Source organism: Odocoileus virginianus, chromosome 14 (assembly GCF_023699985.2).
Source record: "Odocoileus virginianus isolate 20LAN1187 ecotype Illinois chromosome 14, Ovbor_1.2, whole genome shotgun sequence".
NCBI classification, from domain to species: domain Eukaryota; kingdom Metazoa; phylum Chordata; class Mammalia; order Artiodactyla; family Cervidae; genus Odocoileus; species Odocoileus virginianus.
Window position 1 is genome coordinate 17143476 of NC_069687.1, and position 13803 is coordinate 17157278.

The 13803-nt window shown below is 35.8% G+C and overlaps 1 protein-coding gene across 6 annotated transcripts in view; it reads right to left on the reverse strand.

The window, feature by feature from the left end:
* The window catches only part of CDH18 (cadherin 18), a 1188046-nt gene that overhangs the window by 248832 nt on the left and 925411 nt on the right, over window positions 1–13803 (reverse strand). The window lies entirely within an intron of this gene.

The following is a 13803-nucleotide window of genomic DNA, read 5'->3' on the forward strand; positions in this document are numbered from 1 at the left end:
TCATATATATGATTGCTCATATATATGATTGAGGGCAGGAGAAGGGGGTGAGAGGATGAGATGGTTAGATAGCATCATTGACTCAATGGACATGAGTTTGAGCAAACTCCAGGAGACAGTGAAGGATAGGGAAGCCTGGAGTGCTTCTGTCCATGGAGTTGCAAAGAGTGGGACATGACTGAGAGACTGAACAACAATATTTGGTTCCACATCCATGAATGTAACCAACTGCTGATACTGTTCTATGTTCTGATCTGCAGTGGTTGAATTTCTGGATATGGGACCATGGATATGGATATTGAGGGCCAACTAAAGGACCTGAGCATGTACAGGTGTCCATGGCAGTGCTGGAACCAATTCCCATCAGATACTGAGGGTTAACTGTATATATAGACTTTTAATAAAATGCCACAATTTTGGCCTCTAAATAGAATTTTTACATTGAGATGCTAAGTAAAAATATAACTAGCAATTATGCACACTCAGAAGAAAAAGACTGCTATATACATAAAAGAAACTTTTAATTGTGGATAATAAAACATAATAGTGACACCAAATTCTAGTGAGAAATTAGGCCACTCACACAAAGCTGGTGGAAATGTAAATTTAGCAAATTCTTAAATAAACATACATTTACCATGTAGCAGCAACAAATTGTATGCTTGGGCATTTATGCTAAGGTCATGAAAATATATGTTCACATAAAAACCTGTTTTACAAATATTCAGAGATATTATTCTTAGTAGAACCAGACTGGAACACAGCTCAGATATCCTTCAATGGGAAAATGATTAAACAAACTATGCTACAATATGATTGAGGACTACTACTCAGCAATAACAAAGAACAGAATATTGATATAAAAATCAACTTGGATAAATCTTCAGGAAATTATGCCTAGAGGGCGGAAAAAGACAACCCCCAAAGGCTATTTACTGTATGATTCCTTTTATTTAACATTCTTGAAGTGATGCAATTTTAGAAATGAATGACAGATTAGTAGTTGCTAGAATCTGCAGGGGAAGGAGTGGAAAGGTGTGGGTTTGGTTATAAAAGGGAAACATGAGGGATCCTGATAAAGCTGCTACTGTTCATTATTTTGATTACGGATATACAAGAACTAAACATATGCATAACACACAGGTAAAACTAGGGAAATGTAAGTAAGATTGGTAAATCATTTCAATAACCTGGTTATGATATTGCTTAATAGTTTTGCAGGATGATAGCATTGGGTAAAACGGGTAAAGATATAAGAAATCTATTTCTCATGACAGCATGTGAATCTATGATGATCTCAAATTTTAAAGGTTAAAAAATATATCTTCTTGCTTCACTGCTAGTCCATTCTTAGCCCTATTTGGACTTGGACGTGTAAGATATATATATATATATATACATATATATATAATTTTTTTTTTTACTATAGCACTACAGTGTCCGGCTTGATAAACTTTCCAGAGTTAGTCACATATAGATGATATCTTTCATCATTAAGTATAATTACTACTGTGGAACATTAAAGACTTTTGCTGTGAGTTTCAACATGTGCTCAGTACCTATATTCATCTCTCCAAATTGGTCAGAGAAAACCAGTAGGTAGGTATTTATTCAAAACATTGGTATAGGAGGGAGGTATTTTCATTTAGTACCTCCTTAAATTGCAGAAATTAAAATCTATAGTAAGTACCTGGGTCAGACTCTAAAAAGGTAAAAAGCCCATACTGTGTCCAAAATATTGCAAAATTATAACAGCCAAATCTTTGATCTTATAGGAAAAATGGTGATCATACTGGGCATATAGGAATTATTTAATACTAGCAGTCAGAAAAAAAAAAGAAGTATATATAAAAAGCAGTAAAATAATGGCTATCTTTTAAGAAAACACACTTACAAAATTTTCAGGTTTTAAAACTTGCTGTGGCCTTACAATACTGATTTAGGTCTAAATAATGTTAATGTCTTAAAAGCAGCCCCAAAGGAACCATTCCATTGAAAAAACTGGTTAAGACAAATTTTCCAAGATTATACCTGATTTACTGTGATAGGCTAGACCACCACAGGAAAGAAAAAGAATGTTCTGCTCGGCTTGAGCTGTCTTTAAAAGCTCAGGCTTGTGAGGTGAAGGCTGAGACAGATGAATGGAATGACAGGTGAGAGAACAATGAGAAAAGGAGAAAGAAAAGAAAGAAAAGCAGCCTGGTGGTGTTGAATAAGTGATGGTTGAAAGTACCAAAAAAAAAAGAAGTGGGCAGAGCAGAAAAGAGATCCAGAGGAGTGAAAGAAAACATACTAACTCTCTACCCTAATTCAAAAAATAAGGCAATTATCAACCACAGACACCTCGGAACAGTTGGTCTCATGGGTTTCGGGCAATCCTAGTTGTGCATAAAGCAAAGAACAGTAAATGTCCTCTATCATTGTTCTTTGGTGGCATCTGAAGGTAGCAGGCTGCCACTTTGCGTAAACAGATTGCTGGTTGAGGAAACATTGGTATATGTACAGCGTAGCTCAACCAAAAGTCAGCCTGCCCTGAACACAAGAGTAGAATTAAATAGCAGGGGTCAAAAATAAATCCTGAGCTTACTCAATTGTTCAAACATTCCCTACCAAGAGGTTTTAGACCAAAAGGAAAACATATACTTTTATTTTCTTATTTATTTGGAGGTTTGATGGGAGCATTTAAAGAACTATTGTTACTTTTGGAAGTTTTGTTTTTGTTTTTGTTTTGTTTTTAATATATAAAGAATAAAAACATAGACTGCTTTAGTGTGTATGTTATGAGTTGAATGATTTTCCCTCTAAGTTCATATGTTACATTTTTAAACTCTAGTTGCTTAAATGGTGAAAATGCTGATGCTCCATCATGTCTCTTTGAGACACTACAGACCATAGCCAGCCAGGCTCCTCTGTCCATGGAATTTTCCAGGCAAGAATACTGGAGTGGGGTGCCATTTCCTTCTCCAGGGGAAATCTTCCAACCCAGGAATCAAATCCATGTCTGTTGCCTCTCCTGAGTTGGCAGGCAGATTCTTTACAACTAGCACCACCTGGGAACCATATAAAACTGAACTACATAAATATTTCCCCTACTTCCTTCATAACATTTCAGAAAATGAACTGAGACAGTTTTTTGTCTTAGTCATCAGCTCTCTTTTTTTTCACAATAGATTGCTCACCTGGGCAAGGAGCTTGCTTACCAGGCAGCAGTTTATTTATCATGGTTCACTTTACCCAGTCTCTCTCCATCTGTATCTGGCCTGCATGAATGCTCAGTCATGTCTGACTCTTTGTGACCCCATGGACTTTGTTTAACTCACCAGGCTCCTCTGTCCATAGGATTCTCCAGGTATGAATACTGGAGTGGATTGCCATTTCCTACTCTGAGGGATCTTTCTGATCCAGGGATCCAACCTGCATCTCTCTCACCTCCTGTATTGACAAGCAGATTCTCTACCACTGTGCCATTTAATAGGTGAAATAGGGTCACTATAGATGTAATTAAGATGAAGTCATACTGCAATCGTTTGGGCTACTGATCTAGTATGACTGCTGTCCTTATAAAAATAAGACACTTGGAAAAGATGGATACACACACACACACACACACACACACACACACAGACACACACAAGAAGTACATTATGTGAAGATGAAGGCAGAGATCAAGATGATATTTCCACAGGACAAGGTAAGTCAGATTGCCAGCACAGCAATGGAAGCTGGAGGTGGGGGCTTGAAAAGAACCTCCCCCAGTTCTTTAAGAGGGAATATGGCCCTGCTAATAATACCTAGACTGTAGACATCTAACTTCAGGAATGGTGATAACAGAAAATGCTTAGTTTTTAAGTTTGTGATCCTTTGGTTCAGCAGTCCTAGCAAACTGATACATTGTGTTATAGCTGCAGTGGGAGGAAACTGACATTTATTCTCAGAATTTGCAGTTGTTCTTTAACTGACTCTGGATAAGAGTCTGAAGTTAAAAGCCAAGAAAAAATGATAATATCCTCTTTGATGTTAGATACATCATAAATGAGGTACAATCAAAAATTAATTCCACAAATAGACAGAATTAGGTAGAAATGAATGCTATTTGATTTTTTGAAATATTAGGCATTACTAGTGATCCAACTTTTGGCCTTTCTAAGTAAATTAATTAACTATATTGGTTATTTTAATGAAGACTTTTTATTCCTGGTTGAAAAGTTTAAATGAAAAAAAAAATCCCTATTTTATATCTATGTCTGAGAAAAGTATTCCACGTTGGACCATTCAATTCCTTTGTTCATGCTATCGGCCCTAACTGTATACATAATAGAAAAGGATTATTATCCTCTACAGTGCTAGATCTCCAAATAAAAATATGGGAAGTGATACCTAGAAGTCCCTTATTCTACTAGAATATTAAAATAAGTATCTAATTTTCTCTGGAAATTATTATATGAGCTTGGTCAATAGCTACTAAACTCACAGTCCCTTCCCAAAATAACTGGCTTCCAATCAAAGAAAACTTTAAAAAGTGCTACATAAGTGTCTTTCATTTTTACAACTGTTTTCATTAAAAGCGATAACCACAGAAACATTGCATTTTAAATTTTCATTGGCTATTTAGTGTACTATTTATTTTATTTTCACATTAAATATTTCCTACAGTGCACACTTAGGTAATCCCATGCTAGGGATTATAGCCTCTCAGTTGATTTTTGAAACAAAGCTGAAAAGATTCAAGTACATAGAAAAGCTTTCAAGATCTCTTTTCTACAGTAAAATTCAAGTCTTGCTTCCTTTGGGGACTGCCCTGTGCCATTCTTTTCATGTGGTCTCCTCTTGTACTGCTGCTTTATAAATAGCACACATTTTGTAACATTACATATCAATGAGAAACAGAGTGGACTTTCCCAAAAGCCTCTAAAGACCAATTTGAAATATTTAATAAGGCATTTTAATACCAAGCAAATATTCTCTGAGATTGCAAATCGTTATGCATGACTTGTCAGAGCTCACAGCTCTGTTAAAATCTCAAGTGAATTAACACTGAGCAAGAACTTTGAGTAAAAATAAGCTGGAGATTTATGAAGGCGGAGAGTAGCTCTCTGAAGGAATCTCTCAGGGCTTAATTCTCAGAAGATTTTTTTTCAGGGACTGTGAAAAAGTAATAATCATCAAGATACAACTTAAATTTCATTCTACACAGGAGGACTGTAATTTCACCAACAGAGAAATAACATAGTATTCCAGCCATTGTGTAATTTTACAAAGCTTTGAGTAGTCACCCAAGAGTCATTGGATTAAAAAAAAAAATCCTAAGTACACTTATGAAACATCTGAGTAACAAAGCAAAATTCACTATTCTAATTACATATTTTTAGTCAAGGCTATTGCTAGTTTTTGTATAGTCTCTTATTTTTAAGATTTTTTAATGATGTGGCTGATTTTTTTAAAGTTTTTGTTGAATGTGCTACAATATTTCTGTTTTATGATTTGGCTGTTTGGCCAGGGGGCATGTAGGACCTTAACTTCCTGGCCAAGGATTGAAACTGTACCCTCTGCATTGGAAGGTGAAGTCTTACGCACTGGACTTCCAGGGAAGTAGCCTGTACTTCCAAGTAGAGACTCAATTATATTTGGTTAGATCCTTTTTGTGGAACTACCTAATGTGAGATTTGATATTACTCAAGTAAACTTTTAATCATATACCACAAATGAAAAAAATAAGGAAATAATATGTATATAGTGCCAAGGATGTGGGATCCCTTTGCTATATGTCATTTAATATAACAATAAGATGCATCTATTGAGAAAATTACATTCAATGCCATTTTACAGATGGGAATGTTGAGGTTCATAAAGGTAATATAGTTGACAATTTGAGAAGGCAGATTCAAGCTGGTCTTACTGTTTTCCTAAGTGATATTCTTTTCCATACTTCATTGCCCCCTCCAGTCATGGGTGGATATAGTTACAATAACTAGTTGATGATATCTAGTTGATAATACAATATCTGGTTGATAATAGTTATAATATCTTCTACCTTTTTCTTGTCTGTTTGCTTGGTGGAATTTAATGGCTGTTCAGATGCATCCACTTAAAGAGAGGTGGCATTATACCACACCCTCACCCCTACCCAAACCATAGTCAAAGTCCAAGTCAGTAAATATATTTTTTCAGGTGAAGGTGTATGTAAAACAATTAAGAAGAAGCAACCTCCAGGTACCAACAACAATGTTATTGTCTTCTGTAGCCTTACAGAATGCTCACAATTCTCTTGATTTCTGTACAGAGTAAATGATTGCAGTAAAAAGTGACTAGACTGCCATAATCCCACGAGCTTTATGTATCTTCTAAATGCATCTGCATGATGTGCTCACATTACTTTCCTACCCTGTCCTGCTCTACAGAAATCTAACATCCATTAGTAATTAGTGTTTCCCACGTTTGTGCATTAAAGCACAGCTGCTGGTGTCAGGTAACACCACCCTCCCAGCCTAGCTTCACTCCTTCAGTGGTGGTCTCACAGTCCACTATTTGGTTTTCGCTTCTATTACCATTTTCTTAACTTGTTCCACCAATTCAGTCCCTTTTATTGAGCTAAATGACAGTGGATCTGATTTTTCCTGATTAAACTCTAATGCAAACAGAAGGTATTGACAGGTTTCTCCCCAACTACCTTTCATTTCTTTTCTGAATAATGACAATACAAAATATGGTGATTAGGTTCCATATTTGATTCTTCTATAGTTACTACTTTCAAATAGGAATCTAGGTAGGGGTGTGTGTGTGTGTGTCTGTGTTTACATTTAGAAATTACTTAACATATTGGAATCTGACAAACACATCATTTGGAGAGCTGCCTGTGTGTGTGTTCTCAGTCATGTCCAACTCTTTCTGACCCCATGGACTGTATCCTTCCAGGCTCCTCTATCCATGGAATTTTCTGGCAAGAATACTGAAGCAGGTTGCCATTTCCTTCTCCAGAGAATCTTTCCAACCCAGGGATCGAACCTGAGTTTCCTGTGCCTCCTGCATTGGCAGGTGGATTCTTTACAACTGTGCCACCTGGGAAGCCTAGAAAGCTGCCTTCTGTATGCAAAATAGTCTTTAGGATAGAATGCTTTTTAACCTGGAGGAAAATGCATATGTATACATAGTTTGTCTATTTATCTATTTAAGTAGCACATAACACTTCAATACTTAATTCCCTCGTTTAGCATATATGATAATTAAGTCCATTTCATTTGCTGATTTTATATCAACTTCTTATCAAAAATTAAATTTTTATCTACAAGTTGCTTTAATTTCCACTAAGGAAAAGAATTCCATTTAAAAATAAAAGTTGGTAACAAATTCAGTATTATTCTGAATAATACCTTATATTTCAGCTAAATTTTCATTCAATAAAAACAAGAGAAAAAAATAAAATCAAAACCAATAAACAACAAAACATCTACTACAGATTAGAATACCAGAGACAGAATTATCTTTTCCTTCTTTGCTCACCAAAAATTGGTAATAATGTTTCAGAAGAGTTTAATAAAAGATAATATATATGCTCTTACTATACATTATGTATATGTACATATTTAAAGTTGACATTGATTTCAATTATTGAGGAAATAACTCCAATTTATTTTTTACCAGTTAGCTGAACAATTTATTTTAAACATTATAATAGCCCAGTGTATATATTTTATAGTAACCAAAAATAAAACATAACAATATAGATATAAAATTAAAATCCTCCTTAATGAGTGCTAAGTTGCTTCAGTTATGCCTGACTCTTTGCAACCTCTCTCCATGGGGATCCTCCAGGCAAGAGTGGGTTGCCATGCCTTCCTCCATGGGATCTTCCCAATCCAGGGACTGAAACTGCAGCTCTTTTGTCTCTTGCATAAGAGACATGTATATATATGAAGACTGAAGATTAGACGTGGTGGCAGAGACTTATTAAATGCTGCTTGGAATCACCAACTTTTCTGTGACTCTGTCAGTTGCTATCTCAGTTAGCTTCTTTAATCACACAGACTATGAGCCAGAGTGTAAATTTATTTACAAAGCAACAAAGCAGTTCCCAAACAGGTGCTCTTACACCTCTTTATTGAAAGAAAAATACAGAAAATTCCTGCTCAATCAATCTCTTATTATTAAGTGCATTTATCTTACAGAATATCTTCAAGAAGTCAAATATGATCTTAGTAAGAAAAATACAACTCCTTTAACCACTCTCCTTAAGAAAAGCAATATTAGAAATGTCTTAAGTGTCTTTTCATAACTGTCTCCACTCATTCAAAGGTTCTATCTTGTAGTTGTGTACATATTAAACAGAACTCTATACAACTTTTTCTGTAATAACAGAACATGTCATGGACATTTCCATGCCAGCTAGGTAAATACAATTTTCATAGTCATATGAAATTCCATACTGTTTACTGATGTGCATTTAGATTCTTCCAGTTGAGTTTCTTTTTGTTTCTGATAACAACTTACCACAAACAATTGGGTAAAACAAAAAGTATATATTCTTATATTTGTGTTTGCTTCTCCTTTGTCATGTATGCATTTCATGCTGTGATAAACTTCTATAGAAGGAGCACAAATTTTCCAATATTCCATGATGCTATGTGAAATAGCAGTGGAAGATTTAATGAGACCATTTAGACAGACTTACACTAATGAACACATAAGTGAGAATGGGGAAACATTCCATTGTGATGGCCTCAGGTAAATGGAATCATAGCTCATATGGTTCCTTTGCCAACCATTGTTCAGTGTGCTACCAAAAATTCAATACTAATTTTCTTCCATGAAGAGGCTCAATAGCAAAGTCAGATGAGGATTGGTTTGCTAAAGTTTAAGAGCAGATTTCTACCAGAGTCCAGATCAAGGTAGCAGAGGATAAATTCCTGAGCTCGCCTTTTCCGACAGACGAACTACAATTACAGTGACATGTGAAACAACTGTCTTCCCAGGTGGTTCAGTGGTAAGGAATCTGCCTGCCAGGCAGGAGAGGGCAGTTCAATCCCCAGGGTGGGGAGATCCCCTGGGGAAGGACCTGGAAGCCCACTCCAGTACTCTTGTTTGAAAAACCCCACAGACAGAGGAGCCTGGTGGCCTACAGTCCATGAGGTCACCAACAGTCAAACACAGCTTAGCTACTAAACTACCACCACCACCATAGAACGACTATCTTTGAGAAAAACCTGAAGACTAGCTCAGTTGGTAAAGAATCCGCCTGTGATGCAGGAGACACTGGTTTGATTACTGGGTTGGGAAGATCCGCTGGAGAACGGATAGGCTACCCACTCCAGGATACTTGGACTTCCCTTGTGGCTCAGCTGGTAAAGAATCGGCCTGCAATGCGGGAGACCTGGGTTCAATCCCTGGGTTGGAAAGATCCCCTGGAGAAGGGAAAGGCTACCCACCCTAGTATTCTGGCCTGGAGAATCCATGGACTATATAGTCCATGGGGTCGCAAAGAGTCGGACACGACTGAGCGACTTTCACTTTCACTGAAGACTAGCAGAACAGATTTTCTACAATTAAGGATTTCAGAAAAGTCCACATGGAGACCATAGAAGGGATAGAGATGCAATCTAGTCAAATCTACACCCCGGTGCGGCAGTCCACAAGTGAGAGGAATATTACAACTTCATAAACTTTCCTGAGTCATGAGCCCATAGGGTGCGCCCCAGTCTGGGAGATGTTCATGGAGAAGATAGGCCTTCATAATGTCTGGATTTATGAAAATCAGTGGGGCTTACATCTAGGACAGCCAGAGGAAATTGAGACATCACTATTGAAGAGCTTACCTACAAACTCACCCCAAGTCCTAGGGCAGAGGCAGCAGCTTAAAATGTTCCTGGGTCACGTGAGGAGAAGATTCATTGACTAATTTTAAGACATGTACTGATAAGGTATGGAAGAGGTGGAACTTTCTCCAGGGACAGAAATGCTGGTGGGCATTTTTATTTTTATTTTTTAAACTCTCCTTTCATCTAGCTGGCCCAGCACTGGTGGGCACCTTTTCTGTCACTCTCCACTAAACTAGTTAACGTCATGGACCCTGCTCATGTGTTCCCCTGTGAACTGACACCATCACCCGTCCAAAGTACTTACTCTACCCCACCTAGTGTGTGTCTCCAGCTCTGCCAAACTTTCCGAAACAGCTCACACTGTGGGGTCCAGCCTAGCACACCAGCAACTGTTGTGAGGCCTCGTGGCCAGTCACGGTGGGGCCAGTCCCATGCATCACCACCCTCGCAGTAGTGGTGATGAGAGTGGCGATGTAGCCCTCAGTCAGCCCATCTGGGGGTCAGTACTGTCCAACAGCATGCCTACAGAAGTCATGACTGGGTCTCACAAACAGCCAGGCAAATTAAAATGGAAAACCAATGTTCTAAAGTCTAGCAGATCCAGCAAAAGCAGATCAAAGAGGGAAGTATTTATTAATAAAGATCTATCTCAGGAAGCAAGAAAAAATCTCAAATAAACCACCTAACCTTACACCTACAGGAACAAGAAAAAGAAGAAAAATAAAGCCCAAAGTTAGTAGAAGGAAGAAAACATTCAGATCAGAGAAGAAATAAATGAAATATAGACTAGAAAAACAATAGAAAATATCAATGAAACTAAGACCTGATTCTTTGAAAAGATGAAGAAAATTGATAAACATTTAGCCAGACCCATCAAGGAAAAAATAAAAAGAAAACACCCAAAAAAAAAAAAAAAAAAAAACAGAAATGGAAAAGGAGACATTACAACTAATACCACGGGGATAGAAAGCATCATAAGAGAATATTATAAGTTATAAATCAACAAATTGAGCAACTTTGAAGATAAATTCTGACAAATATTCAATCTTCCAAGACTGAATCAAGAAAAATACAAAATATGAACAAGTTAAACACTAATAACACAATTTAATTGTTAATAATAAAAAAACAAATCAACAAAAGCCCAGGACCAGAGAGTTTCACAGATAAATCACACCAAACATGCAAAGAAAAATTAATGTCTATCATTCTTAAACTATTCCAAAAAATTGAAGATGAAGGAATGTTTCTGAACTCATTGTACTAGGTCAACATCACCCTGACACCAAAGTCAGAGAAGAAAACTATAACACAAACATACACACAAATATAGACCAATATCACTGACTAACATAGGTGCAAAAATCCTCAACAGAATAAGCAAATCAAATTCAACAATACATTAAAAAGGTCATAAATTGTGATCAAGTGGGATTTATTCCAGGAACACAAAGATGGTTCAATATTTGAAAATCAGTCAATGTGATAAGCCACATTAACACTTTGGAGAGTAAAAATCAAATAAGTAGATGCAGAAAAGGCATTTTAAAAATTCAACATTACCTCGTTTTTAAAAAACCTGAACAAAGTACATGTAAAGAGAACATACCTCAACATAATAAAAAGCACAAAATGTTTTAAAAATAAACAGGTAGGCCATTTAGCTTATGAAAGCATAAAAGGTCTAGACTGATCTTCACAGAGTTCTCTCCATACCAGGTTATGAGAGCAAGAAAATATTTTCCATTTACTAAGATAGGAAATGAAATTTATCTGAAAGAAACTCAGTGGATTACAAAAGGACTTGCAATTAAGACCAAGAAGAGGCAACCATGACCATCATGGACTGAGACCTGAAAACCAGTGGGAATAAAGTCTGGTAGACAAGGGCAGAAATCTATGTGGTCACTATGACTTCTCTAGCCTTGATCACTGTATGATCACTGTATACCCACTTTCCGGGCACTGGGTATTTATTCTGAACCTTTTTGCTGGGCATTTTCTCCATACCTCATGCTGAACCTTCTCTGTATACCTGAATGATGAACATACACCCAACTTCTGATCACTATGCCTTTACTCTATAGCTGATTACTACTCTTTCACTCTATACCCAACACCTAGAAAATCGCAAAACCACACCAAAGTGCCTCAAAAAAGAAAACTGAGTTTCAAAATAAAATTAGAAATAAAATTCAATTAAAGGTGAGGTTAAATGCACTGCACATGAGTTTTTAGAATGAAATTTCAGCATTATATGTCCTAATACTATAATTTCATACTTGAAATATTTTTATTTTATAATATTCCATAGTAATTTCCATTTATGAACTTTTATTAAAATATAGGGGCAATAGAATAGACTAATTTATATTACAAGTGGTAATTGAGTAGTGGCCAGTGTCTAACATGAGATTTTTTGTTTTGGTGAATTTCTCCAGAAAGGAAAGAATGAAGAAAGGAGAGGAAGGAAAACAATAAAGTGGCCATAATTATGATACATTTATATTAATAAATATTTAAAAATATCACATGGAATAATAGCTCTTCATATTCCATATAAAGATAAATTATAATGTTTTATAGAGGTGAAGAGCTATTATTCCATGTGATATTTTTTCTGTATTTTTATCACATAAACATATTTATCAATTTCCTTGTTAAAATTATTCTTAAGAAACATTTATTAACATTTTATATAAATGTATCATAATTATGGCCACTACTCTACTTTTGCTGTATTCTATTACTGTAAATCACTTTATTGGGGAATTCCAAGTCAAGTCTATGTTCATAAAAATGTAATGGAGAAACAAAGGAATCTGAAGCAGCATAAAATGCAATCTGGTAGATCATATCAATAACTGGATAAAAGTGAGAAAATAAATTGTTTTGGGGGTCTTTCTTGAAACACAACAGCAATTATTTATAGGAAAATAAAGTGAATAATTGCTCCATAAAGTAATAAAACTTTTTTTTTAACCAGATATCAGAACAATGATATTCTAAACATTAAGATGGTTTATTTTTACAAACTCTTTTCTCCAGACATAAGTGTAGGTAGAAAAGACTGGCATGTAATTATTCAATAAATATTCACAGAACATTGTTTCAAATGATTTACAGTAATAGAACACAGCAAAGTAGAGTAGTGGACTTTCTGAGCCTTGTCTTCAAAAACATTTGAGGCTTCCGCTCTCACTCTCCTGCAATGCTACCTTAAGAATAAATATGAAGTATTTCCCATGACACAGGCTGCCTTTTCTTTGTGTTGATGGTTTCCTTTGCTCTGCAGAAACCTTTTAAAGCCTCACTTGTTTATTTGTGCTTTTGGTGTCAAATTGAAAAATCCATTACTAAGATTAATGTCAACTTTACCCACTATGTGTTCTTCTAGGAGTTTCTTGGCTGTGTCTCACATTCAACTTGTCTTTAATTCATTTTGAGTTGATTTTTGTGTTTGATGTAAGACAGGGATTCAGTCTTGCATATAGCTATTCAGTTTTCCTGACATCATTTATTGAAGAGACTATACTTTGCCTCACTATATATTCTTAGTTCTTTTGTCAACAATTCATCAACCACATATGAACGGGTACTTCTGAGCTCTTTATTCTGTTCCATTGATCTGTGTGTCTGTTTTTATGTCAATGCCGTGCTGTTTTGATCACTACAGCTTTATAATATAGTTTGAAGTCAGGAGTGTGATGCCTCTACATTTAACCTTTCTCATGATTGGTTTGGTTACTTGGAGCCTCTTGAGGATCCATATACATTTTAGGATTGTTTGTTCTATTTCTATGGAAATGATATTGAGGTTTCCATAGGGATTTTGTTAAATCTGTAGATTACTTTAGGAAGTATGGACACTTTAACAAAATTCTTACAATCTATGAAAGTGGAATATTTTTCCATTTATTTGGTCTCCTTCAATTTCTTTCTTCAATGTCTTATAATTTTCATTGTACAGATCTTTGTCCTCCTCTAGTATATT